Source organism: Pipistrellus kuhlii, unplaced genomic scaffold, assembly GCF_014108245.1.
Source record: "Pipistrellus kuhlii isolate mPipKuh1 unplaced genomic scaffold, mPipKuh1.p scaffold_m20_p_22, whole genome shotgun sequence".
NCBI classification, from domain to species: Eukaryota; Metazoa; Chordata; class Mammalia; order Chiroptera; family Vespertilionidae; genus Pipistrellus; species Pipistrellus kuhlii.
In genome coordinates, this window is record NW_023425521.1 from 10,744,280 (window position 1) to 10,760,102 (window position 15,823).

Below are 15,823 nucleotides of genomic sequence, written 5' to 3' on the forward strand. Positions count from 1 at the left end.
AGGAAGGTAAGAAGTCTTGTACAGCCTTAGCTGGTTTGGCTCAGTGGATAGAATGTTGGCCTGGGGACTATAAGGTCCTGAGTTCGATTCCAGTCAAGGGCATATGCCGGGATTGAGGGCTTGATTCCCTGTAGGGGGCATTCAGGAGACAGCTGATCAATGATTCTCTTTCATTATTAATGTTTCTATCTCTCCCTCTCCCTTAATCTCTGAAATCAAGTAAAAAAAAAAAAAAAAAAAAAAGAGCCTCTGTTTTTTTTTTTTAAGTTTTGTGCAGAAATCTTAGTTAACTAGCACATTTCTGGTTTTGGCGGCATTCCATATGTATGGGTGTCTGGACAGGTACCTGGATTTCTCATTCCTCAATACATCTGTGTCCCTCAGATAAACAGAACTGTGCTCTTGCTGGCCTTCCATAGCTCTCTATTAGAGAAAATATTGTAATTGTTTTTGTATGTGTGTCCTCTACTAAACTATGCGGTTGATAGTAGGTAAGAGACCATATTGTCTTTATGATCCCTCGTGGGCCCTCGAAAAAGAAATGAATACCTCTGACTAGTATGGTTCAGTTTGTTGGGCATCGTTCCTTGCATCAAAAGGTTGTTGAGCTGGCTTGCAGGCTCAATCTCTGGTAGGGGACATATAGGAGGCAGCTGGTCGATATTACCCTCTTACATTGATGTTTCTCTCCCTCTCTCTCTCTCTCTCTCTCTCCCCCCCCCGCAAAAAAAAAAAAAATCAATAAAAATACTAAAAACAAAACAAAAACAAAAGATGCATGAGCCCTAGCCAGTCTGGCTCAGTGGATAGAGCATTGGCCTGTGGACTGAAGGGTCCCAGGTTCGATTCCAGTCAAGGGCAAATGCCCTTGTAGGTTCAAACCCCAGTAGGGGATTTTGCTGGGAGGCAGCCAATTAGTGATTCTCTCTCATCATTGATATTTCTATTTTTCTCTCCCTCTCCCTTCCTCATAAAAAAATAAGAAATGAATAAATAAATGTTGTGGGCAGCTAGAAAAGATCAACCGGCTATAGGCTGATATGTGGGATATTAATGAAGAATATGAAATCTCACTGGAGAAAGCTCTCTCTATGAAGTTTATAACCCCTGAACAATCTTAAGTTGCCAAAAATTCAAAGAATTTTGTCACACTTTGGCTGCTTTTTGTTCATAGTCCACATCAAGCACTCACCATCTCTAATTGGATACAAAGCAGAAATAACTGTAATCCAGGTACTGACTCAATCTTTACACATATTTCTTATTGAATAACAGTCCTATCTGGTAGGTATTCTTAGCCTCTGTTTTATAGGTTAGATAACTAAATTTGTAAAGGCTAAGTAAGTCCATGATCACTGAGCCAGGAAGAGGTGAAACTGACCTTTGAATTCACCTCTGCTGTCTTTTTCTACCATATGTCCTATTAGAGTTACATATTATATATCTCACTATGGAACTAAAAGGATCAAGGGATACTCAAGCATTATATTAATTTGAATTTTCATCTGATATTCAAGGAATCAGAAACCAATGCTTCTCAGCTTCAGCCCTGAAATTGAAATACAGTAATATAAAAATGTATCTAGCCGAAACCAATTTGGCTCAGTGGATGGAACGCTGGCCTGCGGACTGAAAGGTCCCGGGTTGGATTCCGGTCTAGGGCATGAAGCTTGGTTGCTGGCACGTTTCCGGTGGGGGGTGTGCAGGAGGCAGCTGGTCAATGTTTCTCTCTCATCGATGTTTCTGGCTCTCTATCCCTCTCTCTTCCTCTCTGTAAAAAATCAATAAAATATATATATTTTAAAATGTATATTGATTTCTCCCCAAGGAATTTTCCTCTCTTATCCACATAGTGAGCATTAACAATTAATGGAAAGTGCTTTTCGACCCATATAACATCGTTCTTAATATTTATGATGCCCATGAAACACACAAACATCTGTTCTTAGTTATAGCTATTAAAGCATACTTAAGTGCCACGCTCTATCTCATATACTAGTAGACAGGTCAAATCTTTAAGCAGTTGCCTCTGTGGAGATATCTAAATAGCAAGGATTCCAAAAAGATAGGAGGAAGATAATTTTAGAATCAACTCATCTTGAGGAATATTAGTTCATTTTATTGTGACCAATAGCACCTGGTAATTTAGAATAGGATAAAGTTATGCTTAAGTGGTTGACATGATCTTTCATATTGGGGATGACTGCAACACACCCATTAAGATAAAGTTAATAAAGAAATAAAATTAGAAAATTCTCAAAAGTTCTTTTGATGAATGAGATCATCCATCAGCAGCAAAGACAGATCTAAGACATCTGCTGTTAAAGTAAGACTGAATAAGATTTGGGCACACCCCAAACCTAATCGAGGTGGCCTGTGCTTACTCTCAGGGAGCAGGCATACTTGTGGTAATTACTAAGAAAAAAAGGCTTTTACTCTATTTCTATCGATAAAAAGAATATGTTCATGGAAGAGAATGGTTAGCTTGGTTCTCTGATAGGAGAGTTGAGTCAGTAGAGCCAGTACCTTCACCAGAACTTCCTGACTGTATGAGCTAATCTCTGTGTGTACTAACACATTTTAGTTTAGCAAAGCTGAGTATCATGCCGAGACCGGTTTGGCTCAGTGGATAGAGCGTCGGCCTGCGGACTGAAAGGTCCCGGGTTCGATTCCGGTCAAGGGCATGTACCCTGGTTGCGGGCACATACCCAGTAGGGGGTGTGCAGGAGGCAGCTGATCGATGTTTCTCTCTCATCGATGTTTCTAACTCTCTATCCCTCTCTCTTCCTCTTTGTAAAAAATCAATAAAATAAAAAAATAAATAAAAAAAGCTGAGTATCAGACCTTAACTGTCAATCATATACAAACAAGTACTGCCACCCAGTCTTTCCCAGCTGACACTTCTTCAGATTACAACAAATACAAGATTAACATAACAACCACAGCAACAATAATGGCAACTAACAATTGTTGAGCATGTATCAAATGTCAGGCATACTTCTAAAGCTTTTCATATGAATTACCCATTGAGTCTTCACAGCAACCCCATGAGGTAAAAGAAAAGGCTGATGCACATAGAGGTTCTATAATATGTGCTAGGCTGTATGCTAATGAGAGGTGGAACCTACATTCTAACCTTGGTAGGTTGTTAGCATTCTTAACCACTCGTGGAGAGGGGGAGGCAAGTGGAAACAATCCTCCTATCTAATAAAGAGGGAATATGCTAATTGACCCTCATGCTGTCACACAAAGAGGCGCACCCACAACCAATAAGGAGGAAATATGCTAATTGACTACCATGCCCTCAAAGATGGTGGCACCCACAGTCATAAGATGGTGGTGCCTAGTCCCCTCAGTCCCACCAGGGCGGCAGGCTTGTGGCACAACCGGGCCCACCCCCAGGAGACCCCCATGTTCTCTGAACCCCCCCAGCCACCCAGGGCTGGCCCGAGGTACAGGCAAGCCTTGAAAGGCAGCTGCCAAGCTGCCCAGGGCCAGCTGAGGCTTGCACTGCCAGCAGTAGCAGCAGCAGAGGTGCAATGGGGTGTCGCCTTTCCCTGCTAACCCAGTCACCTCCTGCCCCTGAGGGCTCCCAGAATGTGGGAGGGGGCAGGCTGGGCTGAGAGACCTCCCTCCTCCAGTACATGAATTTTTATGCACCAGGCCTCTAGTATAGTTATATTTAAATTAGATGTTCAAGCAGGGGTTCTTTTGGTTGCCAGATACAAAACTGCACTCAAACTATTTCACATAAAATTTTGGGTAATGTTCACCCTAAGCACGGAAGGTATTGCATTTACCACCCTGTGTTATAATGATCTGTTCATATGTTCATTATAATTACATCATTTAACACCAATAACTTAATGATTTTGTTTTCTTTTATTTACTACTATATTCTTGGTGCAAAGAAAAGTGCCTGACAAATGATAGGTACTGAAGAAATATTGTTCAAGTAAAAAGTAGGATTGGGGACCCTAGACAGGGTCAGGGTGTTAGTAGATTACTTTAATTATTAAAACAAACAAACAAACAAAAAAGAAGGGCAGCTGAAACCTAACTCTTGGCCTCTCCCTTCCTCCCTGAACAATATGAGCTTCAGCACCCACACCAGCTTTTTCATCAACTACCAGACCCTGGGCTCCTGTCGACTCGCAGCAACCGGGCTGGCCTGCCAGCGGAGCAACCAGCAACTAATGCAAGTGTTGGGGGTTTGGGCTTCTGGATCACCGTGTCTCACTTGACCAGTGTGCAGAGCGAGTGGGAGTCCGGGGACCTGGCCACAGAAATGGACAGGAGTCTGGTGGACATAACAGGCATCAAGAGAAAGAAGGAAACTATGCAGTGCCTGAGTGGCGAGGGTGAGGAGCGTGGAGGCTGACAATTGGAGATTGGAGAGCAATATCTGGGAACACCTAGAGAAGAAGGGACCCTAAGAGACTAGGGACATTACTTCAAGATCACAGAGGACCTGAGGACTCAGGTCCTTGGCAGTTCCATGGACAATGCCCACATCGTTCTGCAGCTTGACAATGCCTGTCTTGCTGCTGATGATTTCAGAGACAAATATGAGAGGGAGCTGGCCATGAGCCAGTTTATGGAGAGTGACAGTAGGCTCTGAAAAGTTGTTGATGACACCAATATCACTCGACTGCAGCTGGAGACAGAGATCGAGGCTCTCAAGGAGCAGCTGCTCTTCATGAAGAAGAACCAGGAGGAGGAAGTAAATGGTCTACAAAGCCAGATTGCTAACTCCGGGTTGACCACAGAGTTGGGTGCCCCAAATCTCAGCACTTCAGGGTATCCAGGTCCGTATGATGAGCTGGCTCAGAAGAACTGGAAGGAGCTGGACAAGTACTGGTCCCAGCAAACTGAAGAGAGCACCACAGTGGTCACCTCACAGACCACTGAGATAGGAGCTGCTGCGATGACACTAGGAACTGAGATGTAGGGTTCAATCCTAAGGGATTGACCCTGACTTGATGAGAAATCTAAAGGCCAGTTTGGAGAGCAGCCTGTGCGAGGTGGAGACGGGCTGCAGCACCTAGAGTCAGAGCTGGCCCAGACCCGGCAGAGGGGCAGTACCCAACAATAGTATGAGGCCCTGCTAGGAGAAGGGGAGGACTTTGATTTTGGTTATACCCTGGACAACAGCGACTCCATGCAATCCATCCAAAATACGGCCACTTGGAGGATTGTGGAAAGCAAAGTGGTGTCTGAAGTCAGTGACATCAAAGTTCTGAGATGTTAAGGTAGCAAAACCAGGGGCCGAGGCCAATAAAAAATTCAGAGATCACCCTGGTTGGTTTGGCTCAATGGATAGAGCATTGGCCTGGGGACCAAAGGACTCTGGGTTCAATTCTGGTTAAGGGCATATGCTTGGGTTGCAGGCTTGATCCTCAGTAGGGTCATTCAGGAGGCAGCCAATCAATGATTCTCTCTCATCATTGATGCTTCTATCTGTCTCTCTCCCTTTCCCTTCCTCTCTGAAAGCAATAATTTAAAAAAATTAGAGATCATTGAGCAAGGTGGGGAAAAAGCAAGAAATAGTTGGGTTTCATGGGGACTGAAAATCCAGGAACAGAGCTCTTTCTCCTATTCTGCATTCTATCCATGCTATCTTGCTTCTGCACTTTTTTGCATAAATACTCCATCATTTTTTCTCCGTATTCTTTGCTTACAGCGTCTGCTTCTCATAATTTTGGCTTTTGTGAAACTTTAGATAGCCTCGGTGCTAACTCTAATTCATCTTCTAGTTCTGGAGCTCATCACTACCTATAGACTCAGTGCCTACTTACTCAGGTTTTCAGGAGAAAGATTCTGACTAGTTCATCTTAGGTCAAGGGTTCTCCAGTTGTCCAATAAGCTGTGGCTGAAGGGTTACTTGACAGAAATGGCTGTGTAGGCTTGATCTTTTGTCAAGGAAGCAGCTTTCACAGAAAAGATTGTGGAGTGGGTATGCACCCCCAAAATAGGTCTCCTCCAGATGTCAAACTGATGTTTCTCTCCTTTTGAAATCTAGACAATTTTTTTAAAGCCACCATGTATATTCTAAATTACATAGAAAATTTTCTGTATTTTAACAGGGACTTTCTATGGACTCCCATTTTCCAGTTGCTTGCATTTTCAATTTGTTCTTTGATTGCTTAAAACACAGACATTTTTCCTTTCTTGCCATGCAATGCAATGTTCTATTTTGATATGGTATGTGGTTAGTCATAGTTGTTTGCATTTTCATTATGATATCAAGAAGTCAATCTGTTCCACTCTTTTTAACTAGTGTAGTTAAAGGCTTTTGATGGATTCTTGTGATAATTGCATTGTGATTTTCACCCTGTTTTGTTTTGGACTACACAACTTCTGGGGCATTAGGAGAAGTGCCTGAAATTTTACTTGTGATTATTAATTTAATATTGATGCTGAAAAGCCTTCAATTGCACTTAATTTACAAATGAATTCCAAAAGATCACTTGTAAGTCAGTTGTTTGAAACTGAAATGCTTTTGCCTAGTGATCCACAAGAGGTTATTTAACCTATAATATTAATATATTCACTCAGTATTCCATTAAGAGTCACTATTTGACTGGAACCATGTTAAACAACTGTGTTTACAACATGAACAAAACAGATTTAGTCTCTGTCTATGGGAGGAACACAAATAGGCAATTACACTAGGGCTAATAGTGATAGCTGATTCTGCTGTGTACATAGTAGGTTCTCCAAAAATTTTCATAGAATGCATGACTCAGTAGGTTAAAAGTGAATAATTTACATTTATTATTTCATTTCATCTTCATACTTCTCTGAGGACTTAACCATTTAAAATATCAAATCCTAACTAAACTGGTTAATAATTCCACAAAGAAAGACAAATTTGCAGTGGAGATATTTTAAGACAAATTTGTAGTGGAAATATTTTAAGACAAATGTATAGTGGAGATATTTTAAAACTTTGTATTGATTTATAAAATTTATACAGAGATGTATGCGTATATCAAGTCCAACTCACAAGCAAAACACCTGATCAAGAAACAAACTTTAGAGAATCCAAGATGCCTGCACAGGTAAACACCTAGCCGCAGCCGCACAAAACAATTTCAATAAAATACAACTAAAATATAAAATGGACATTACCCAGAACTACAGGAAAGTCGACTAACTGGAAATTCTACAACGAGAAGCAAGGAGAAAACCAAAAGGAAGAGCGGAGGAGCTGTAAAGCCTAAGGTACGGAGGCGCGCGGAGAGGACGGAGCCGGAGAGGAGGGGCAGCTGAGTGCCTGGCTGGCATTCCCTAACGGGAAGGAGATAAAAGCTCCGACTGTGCCGGGCCCCAGTTCCGACTGCTCTGAACCCCAGTTCTAGGCCAGACCCTGGGAAACCCAGGCTCATCCATAGGGAGCTGGGCTGTAAGGCGGAACCCCGGGGGAGTGGCGAAAGGAGGTCCCGGAGGTGCACACATTGCGCACAGAGAATGGATGGTTGGCTGTGCCGCGGGATTGTTCTGGGGGAAAGGAGACAAAAGCTCCAGACTGCTCTGAATGCCACCTCCAACTCCACTTCCAACTGAACTGAACCCCAGTTCCAGGCTCATTGGGGGAGAGCCTAGACTGTTTGGTAGCAGGCGAAAATCAAGGGCACCTTTCTTTCAGAGGTGCTTGCAACAAGTACTGAAGGACCCTGGGGATTACTGAGACTCAGGAACTGCATAGGGCGGGGCTGACGGAAGCCAAGGCTGTCGGCTCCACCCTGAAACCCCGCCCCATCAGGGAAGCTGCGAAAATGCCGAGACAACAAAATAGATCACAAATGAAAGAAATGGAGGACAAAAAGTGACTGGATATAGAGTTCAAAACCACGCTTATAAGGTTTTTCAAGAATTTCCTAGAAAAGGTCAATAAGACCTATGAGGATATGAAAAGGGATCAACTAGAATTAATAAGGAATCAACAAGAAATGATAAGGGATCAACAAGAAATAAAGAATACATTGTCTGAAATAAAAAATATTATACAGAGTCCTAAAAACAGAATGGAAGATCGCAAGAATCAAATCAAAGATTTGGAACATAAAGAGCCAGAAGACACTCCTCTGCAGAAGCAAGAAGGCAAGAGAATCCAGAAAATTGGAGATAATGTAAGAAACCTCTGGGACAACTTCAAGTGAACCAACATCAGAATTATGGGGGTCCCAGAAGATGAGAGAGAGCAAGATATCGAAAACATACTGAAAGAAATAGTGACAGAAAACTTCCCCCACTTGGTGAATTAGACTTACAAGTCCAGGAAGCGCACAGAACTCCAAACAAAAGGAATCCAAAGAGGATCACACTAAGACAAATCATAATTAAAATTCCAAGAGCAAAAGATAAAGAGAGAATATTAAAAGCAGCAAGAGCATAGTAGGTAGTTACCTATAAAGGAGCACCTATACTATTGTCAGCTGATTTCTCAACAGAAACCATGCAGGCCAGACGGGAATAGCAAGAAATATTCAAGGTGATGAATAGTAAGAACCTACAGCCAAAGATAATCTACCCAGCAAAGCTATCATTCAGAATCGAAGGTCAGATAAAGAGCTTCACTAATTAAAAAAAACTAAAGGAGTTCATCACCACAAAACCAGAATTATTAGGTCTAGTAATAATTAATGTCGTTTTCTAATACTTTTTTTAAATCGAATTTATTTAAACAACACAACAAAATTTAACCAACAATATAGTTGCCGTTGTTTTCTACTACTTGTGCCCAACGTTCAGGAAGCATTTTAATCCCTCTGTTGTAAAATTTTTGTGATTTTGATGCAAAAAATTCGGTCAATGCATTTTTGAGGCATTCTTCATTATTAAATTTTTTTCCAAGAAGAAAGTTTTGCAAAGAACGAAACAAATGGTAATCGGAAGGGGCAATATCAGGAGAATATGCAGGTTGAAGGAGAACTTCCCATTCCAACTGGCGCAGTTTTTCAGCAGATTCTTGCAGTATGCGGTCGTGCGTTATCGTGGTGAAGAATTACGCCCTTCCGATTAATCAGCGCGGGTTCTTTTTCTCTTAAAGCTTGGGCTAACCTTTCCAATTGGGCACTATACACTGCACTTGTAATGGTTTGGTTAGATGGTAAAAGTTCATAATGAAGAATTCCTTTAAAATTCCACCAAACACACAACATCACTTTTTTCGCATGCAAGTCAGGTTTTGGCGTGGGCTGCGGAGCCTCATTTTTGTCCAACCATTGAGGCCACCTTTTCAAATTAACATACAGCACCCATTTTTCATCTCTGGTAACAATTTGCTCTAAAAACGGCAAACGGTTTTGACGAGAGAGGAGCGAACTGCAAATTGTGACTCTTTGATTATGGTTGTTGTCGGTCAACTCATGAGGAACCCATTTTCCAAACTTTTGGACTTTGCCAAATGCACACAATTGATTGGAAATTGTTTTTTGTGAACAATTTAAAGTTGTCGCAAGCTCTTGTTGGGTAATTTGAGGATTTTGCACCAAAAGAGCTTGAAGAGCTTCTTGATCAAAATTGGACACACGGTCTCGACCACTCTTGTCATCTAACGAAAAATTTCCGTTGCGAAATTTCTCAAACCAACGCTGGCATTTTCTGGCACTAACTGCATCTTGACCAAGAGCACTACAGATGTTTTTTGCAGCCTCACTTGCTTTTCTTCCTAATTGGAACTCGTAAAGCATGCAGTGCCGAATATGCTCTTCATCCGCCATCTTCTTAGCTCTAGTTTTGCAACAAAAACCAAACCAAACACAAACTTTTTCAAGCAAAACTTGTTAATTGCACTTCACATGTTCTGTAGATACCACGTGTTTGAAGGTTATGTCAATACAAGTCAATGCCAAGCAAGATTTTAAACGAATGTTTAAAAACGACATTAATTATTACTAGACCCGATATATGAATTGCTGAAGGGGTTTCTTTCGGAAGAGAAATTAAATAAAGATAAAAATTATGAAAAACAAATACATAACTATCAACAAGTGAATCTAAAAACCAAGGAAATTAAAAAAAAAAGCTGATGAACAAACTGTTGAATATAATAGAATCAGAGGTATGGAAGGGGAGTGAACTGACGATTCTTGGGGAAAAGGGGAGAGGGGGATGTGGGAAGAGACAACATAAACTATGCACCTATGGATGAGGACAATGGGGGATGGGGAAAGGGCAGAGGGTGGGGTGGGAACCTGGTGGAGGAGAGCCATGGAGGGGGGCGGGGAAAAAAAAGGAACATTTGTAATAATATGAACAATAAAAATTTATTAAAAAAAGAAAAAGAAAAAAAGAAAGAAACTTTACCGGCATCCCATAGCTTTCCTCATGCTTTTCACTGTCACTACACCCTCAAGGTAAAGGATATTATATATAAATTAAAGTAAGTTGGCTAGCATTCATTTAATAATGTGTTAGAGAAGAAGATAGATATTTAACTCCTAAATTGTCCATTTAGGATACAATAAAATGTGTTACTAGGCTTTTTTATTTTATCAATTATGTTAGATCCAGCTGCACATAAATGAAAATTCAAAATAATGGCTTAATTAAGGCATTTTATTTCTCTTTAACATGAAAGAAGTTTAGAAAGAGATAGTTAGGGCTGATTTGGCAGCTCCATAGTTATCATATACTCAGTTTCCTTATACTTTATAGGTCAACCATTCTAGGGCATAGCCAGCAATGGTCCCAGATAGCTATTGGAAATATCCGTCACCTGCACATTCCAGACGGGAAAAAGAAGGAAAGGCAAGACCTGCAGGCTGATTAAGTTCACTTTTTTTTTTTTAAATCAATCTTTATTGTTCATATTATTACAAAGGTTCCTCATTTCTTCCCCCCTCCACCAGGTTCCCACCCCACCCTTCGCCCCCTCCCCATCCCCCATTGTCCTCATCCATAGGTGCAGTTTATGTTCAGTCTCTTTCTCCCTCCCTTTCCCTGATAGTAAATCCCTTTTCAGATAGTAAATCAGTTACTTAGCATTTTCTCATATCAATAATACCACCACATACCCAATGATACATTTCACACAAAAGACATTTCCAAATAGGTCAACCAGACTCATCCAGGCCCCACCCAAGGCACTCACAGATCAACACAGATCAACACCCCAGTGCTATACTAACTCAACACATCCAGATCTAAGCCTTCATCACTTTATTCAGCAGATCCTCAAGTTCCCACAAAAGTTTCCAGCCATGTCTGAGAGGCAGCCGTGGGGCAGGGGCAGGCGAGGAGCGAGCTGTTTCGGGCCTGGCTGCTCTGGGCCTGGCCTCTGTTGCTCTGGTTTGTTCCACAACCAGCTGCTCCTGGTCTGGTCACCGCCGCTCCCGACCTAGTTGCTCTGGACCTGGCTGCTGCTGCTCCAGGCCTGGCCGCTCCAGGCCTGGCCGCTCCGGGCCCGGCAGCTCCAGGCCTGGCCGCTCCCAGCCTGGCAGCTGCTGCTCCGGGCCTGGCCGCACAAGACCCGGCTGCTCTGGGCCTGGCCGCTCGAAGCCTGGCAGCCGCTGCTCTGGGCCTGGCCGCATCAGACCCGGCTGCTCTGGGCCCAGCTGCCCCGGGCCCGGCCGCTCCGAGTCTGGCCGCTCCCAGCCTGGATGCTCCGGACTTGGCTACTGCTGTTCTGGGCCTGGCTGCTCCCAACCCGGCTGCTCTGGGCCCGGCTTCTCTGGGCCCGGCCACTCTGGGTCTGGGTGTTCCTGGACTGGCCACCCTGGGCTTGGCTGCCTCCGCCTCAGGCCTGGCTGCCACTGCCCCAGGTCTGGCTGCTCCAGTGCTGGCTGTTGTTGCTCTGGTTCTGGCTGCTGCTGCTCTGGGGCCTGGCCATTGCTGCTCCAGGCCCGGTTGCCATTGCTTTGTGCTTGGGCACTCTAGGCCTGGCCGCCGCTGTTCCAACATTCTGCCCTTTTTTTTTTTTTTTTTTTTTTTTTTTAAACGCATTTATGTTGCAATGTTGGCTGGTGAGTTGAGTTCTGACTTAGTCTTTGATTTTTCAAGATCTTCTTTGTATTCTTTCTTAAGTAATTTTAATATCTTTTGCTCTCACTTGATTTCTTCACATTGAGAACTTTGGTTTCTTCCTCCTTGTCCTGGGAGCTCAGCAGGTTGGCCTGTGGCACCCCTTTGTTCTCCGCGGGCTCCCGCGCTGCTCCAGCCTGTTGCCGGGGTCGGCCCCGCCCAGGATGTAGCCCCCGGCCTTGGCTCCCTTGCCCGCGCTCAGAGGTTGATGGCTCGGGGGCACCCCCCCCTGGGGGCCCCGTCGCCCGGCTCCCTGCTGGCGCCCGGCTGGCTGGTGTCAGGCAGGGGCTCCTGCTCCCTGTGGCATTCCTCCAGTCTGGAGCTTTTCTTTTTTTTCTCCTTCCCGCTAGGGGAGTCTAGGATCAGAGTCAACAGACTGTCCTCTGCGCGCAGTGCGTGCAACTCTGGGGGCTCTGCTTTTTGCCACTCCCCTGGGATTCTGCCTCACAGCCCCCTCTCCCCCTGCCCGAGCCTGGGTCCCCAGGGTCTGGTCAAGGACTGGGGTTCAGAGCAGTCCGGACTGAGGCTCAGCGCCGCCGGAGGCTTTGTTTCTTCCCGCTAGGGTAATCCAGCATCAGAGTCAACATTCAGTCCTCTGTGCGCAAAGTGTGTGCGACTCCAGGGGCCCTGCTTTTCGCTGCTCGCTTGGGATTCCGCCTCACAGCCCCGTCTCCCCCACCGGAGCCTGGGTCCCCAGGGTCTGGCTCATACTGGGGGTCAGCGCTGCCGGTTCGGGGGTTTAGCCCAGGCTGGGGGTTTTATTTCCTTCCTGCTAGGGAACGCCAGGCAGCACCCAGCCCTCTCCTCCTCTCCGGCTGTGACCTCTTCACGCACGTGCGTGCGAGCGCGCAGCGTGTCTCCGTACCTTAGGCTTTTTTTCAGCTCCTCTGATTTTCCTTCTGGTTTTCTCTTTCCTTCTTGTTGTAGAATTTTCAGTCAGTCGACTACCTGTAGCTCTGGGCGATCTCCACTCTACATTTTAGTTGTATTCCATTGAAATTGTTGTGTGTTGCTGCGGTTAGGTGTCTACCCGAGCAGCCATCTTGGATCCTCCTGATGATTAAGTTCACTTCTAAGGAGTCTGTCCCCAAGTTCCTCACGACATTTCTGGTTTAATCTGTTTGTCCAGAATTTAGTCATGAGGCCATATGGTTTTTAAGAAAAGCTGATCTTTTAGCTCAATACAAAAATGCTCCAGATAATATAGGAGTTCTGTTAGTAAGGAAGGAGAGAACATATTTGGGGTAAGCAACTAGTAGTGTCTGCTATAGTTATGTTTATTTTCATTATAATTGCTTACTGTATATCACATTGTCTAATGAAAATTTTCATCCTGGGAAGAGAGGAAAATGGAAATTTGCTGTCATGTATAAGAAACTGAGATGAGAGTTCAAAGAAAGGTGTCATGTATAAGAAAGTGAAAGATGAGCATTCGAGAAAAGCTCATTTACTATCCAAAGTGATCTAGCCAGATTCAGTTTCTTGCTGTAGGCCAAGGAACCAATCAGCAAACATCTCTTAAGCCCAGGAATCTCACTGCTAGATTGTAGCAGCTATACTCTCCCTCTAATTGCAGCAAATCATGTTGGAAAATTTCTCTAAAAACTTGTATATTGCCCAGTCCAAATGGCTCAGTAGATGAGCATTGACCTGTGAACCAGGAGATCACAGTTCAATTCCTGGTCAGGGCACATGCTCAGATGGTGGCTCCATCCTCAGTAGGTGGCATGCAGGGGGCAGCTGATTAATGATTCTCTCTCATCATTGATGTTTCTATCCCTATCCCTCCCTCTCTGGGAGAAAGGAAAAAAAAAAAAGCTGTGTTTGTGTTAGGAATTGGCTAAGAAAATTCAGACTGATAGTATTAAGTTCTCATAGGTAAATTTTATTCTTTCAAGGTTAGTATTTTGAAATCAGCAAATGGATAAATGTTATATTAGAACCTAGCTTATTATATAGATTTATATCTAGAACAAGTTAGCTCTTGCTTCCCACAAGAAAAACTACTTACATAAAAAGGCTAGTGCACCATGATTATAGAGCAGATGCTACGGTACTGTTGTCTCCCCATTTCACTATGTTATTAATGTTGGGCTCAGTTCCAAGAAGAACCCTCCCTAAGGATGGTGAAACTGGTAGCAAGTTGTTCTTTAAGACCTTCTTGCCTGTCATTTTTGAACAGGTGGAAATCTGGTTAGAGTAAGCATCCAGGGCAGTCTGTATCAGTAGAGCTAAGAATGTAAACATCAAATTCTGAACTCGAAAACCAAAATAATAGTTATTGTATGAAAGAAACTTGATAGAAGTTTTTTTGGATTTGACAATTCTAAAGATTTACATGACATTACAAATATTGAAGCTGTAACACCTTGGATAGTTAATTAATAAAAATTCCAAGTGATTTTTCTGGAATTTGTTATATTTGTGTACTTGTAAATTTATTAAGATGAATAGTTAGTTGTGATGTCCCATTCTAAATAAAAATTCAAGGTTACACCTAATTTATTTATTTTGTGTGTTTTTTGTAATGAACTTTCCCTCCCAATTGTATAAACTTTAGGTATTATAAAAGCTGCTTCCCACTACCCCAAATCCTGGAGAAAGAGTAGGGGACCTCTGAGTTAGCTGAGTTGAAATTTCCACCATGTGCCGGATATTGTCTGTTGGTATTCAAAACCTTCCCTATTCTTGCCGAAACCGGTTTGGCTCAGTGGATAGAGCGATGGTCTGCGGACTGAAGGATTCTGGGTTCGATTCTGATCAAGGGCGTGTACGTTGGTTGTGGGCACATCCCCAGTGGAGGATGTGCAGGAGGCACCTAGCTGGTCAGTGTTTCTCTTTCATCAATATTTCTAGCTCTCTTATCTCTCTCTTCCTCTCTCTAAAAAAATCAATAAAATAGCCGAAACTGGTTTGGCTCAGTGGTAGAGCATCGGTCTGCGGACTGAAAGGTCCCGGGTTCGATTCCGGTCAAGGGCATGTACATTGGCTGTGGGCACATCCCTGGGTAGGGGATGTGCAGGAGGCGGCTGGTCGATGTTTCTCTCTCATTGACGTTTCTGGCTGTCTATCTCCCTCTCTTCCTCTCTGTAAAAAAATTAATAAAATATATTTTAAAAAAATAAAATATATTAAAAAAACAAAAAACAACAAAACAAAAAACCTTTCCTATTCTTGTAAGCTTTTCCCGATATTGCAGGAGCAAGAATCCTAGCAACTACTTGGAAAACTCCCCTGTTAATAGCCTCAGTCCCTGAGAGGCATTCAAGTGAGATTTGGAAGATAGAAGAGAAGCAGAAGTCATTATTGTTTCGCCATCGAGAGAACATGGGACTCGGCAGACAGCAAGATGAAATATTGCAGTGGCTTCTGGGTGTCCCCTTGAATTCCCTCTGCCTCAGCCATGCAGGCAGCTGAGATAGCTTTTAAATTTTCTGCAATTTCGTGGGTTTTTTTTTTTTTTTTTTTTTTTTGTTTTGTTTTGTTTTTGTCTAAAGTTTTACCTATGTCTTCTTTTTCCCTGATTGACCCCCCCTGCCCTCAGCCATTCCCATCCTAGACAAGCCCCCACTGCCCCAGTGTCTATGTCCATTGGTTATGCTGATATGCATGGATACAAGTCCTTTGGTTGCTCTCTAACCCTTTCCCTCTCCCCCTACCATTTGTCTCTGGATCTGTTCTTGTTCATCAAATTATGTTGATCATTATATCCCACAAACTGTATGAGTGAGATAATGTGATATTTATCTTTCTCCAACTGGCTTATTTCGATTAGCATAATGCTCTCCAGTTC

The 15,823-nt window shown here is 43.3% G+C and overlaps 1 pseudogene across 1 annotated transcript; it reads left to right on the plus strand.

Annotated features, from left to right (window-relative positions):
• Positions 1-3,711: 3,711 nt before the first annotated feature.
• LOC118726477 lies at positions 3,712-5,384 on the plus strand (annotated as a pseudogene). Its single transcript, XR_004990307.2, has one exon. The product of XR_004990307.2 is annotated as a keratin, type I cytoskeletal 18-like (transcript).
• The last annotated feature ends 10,439 nt before the right edge of the window (positions 5,385-15,823 follow it).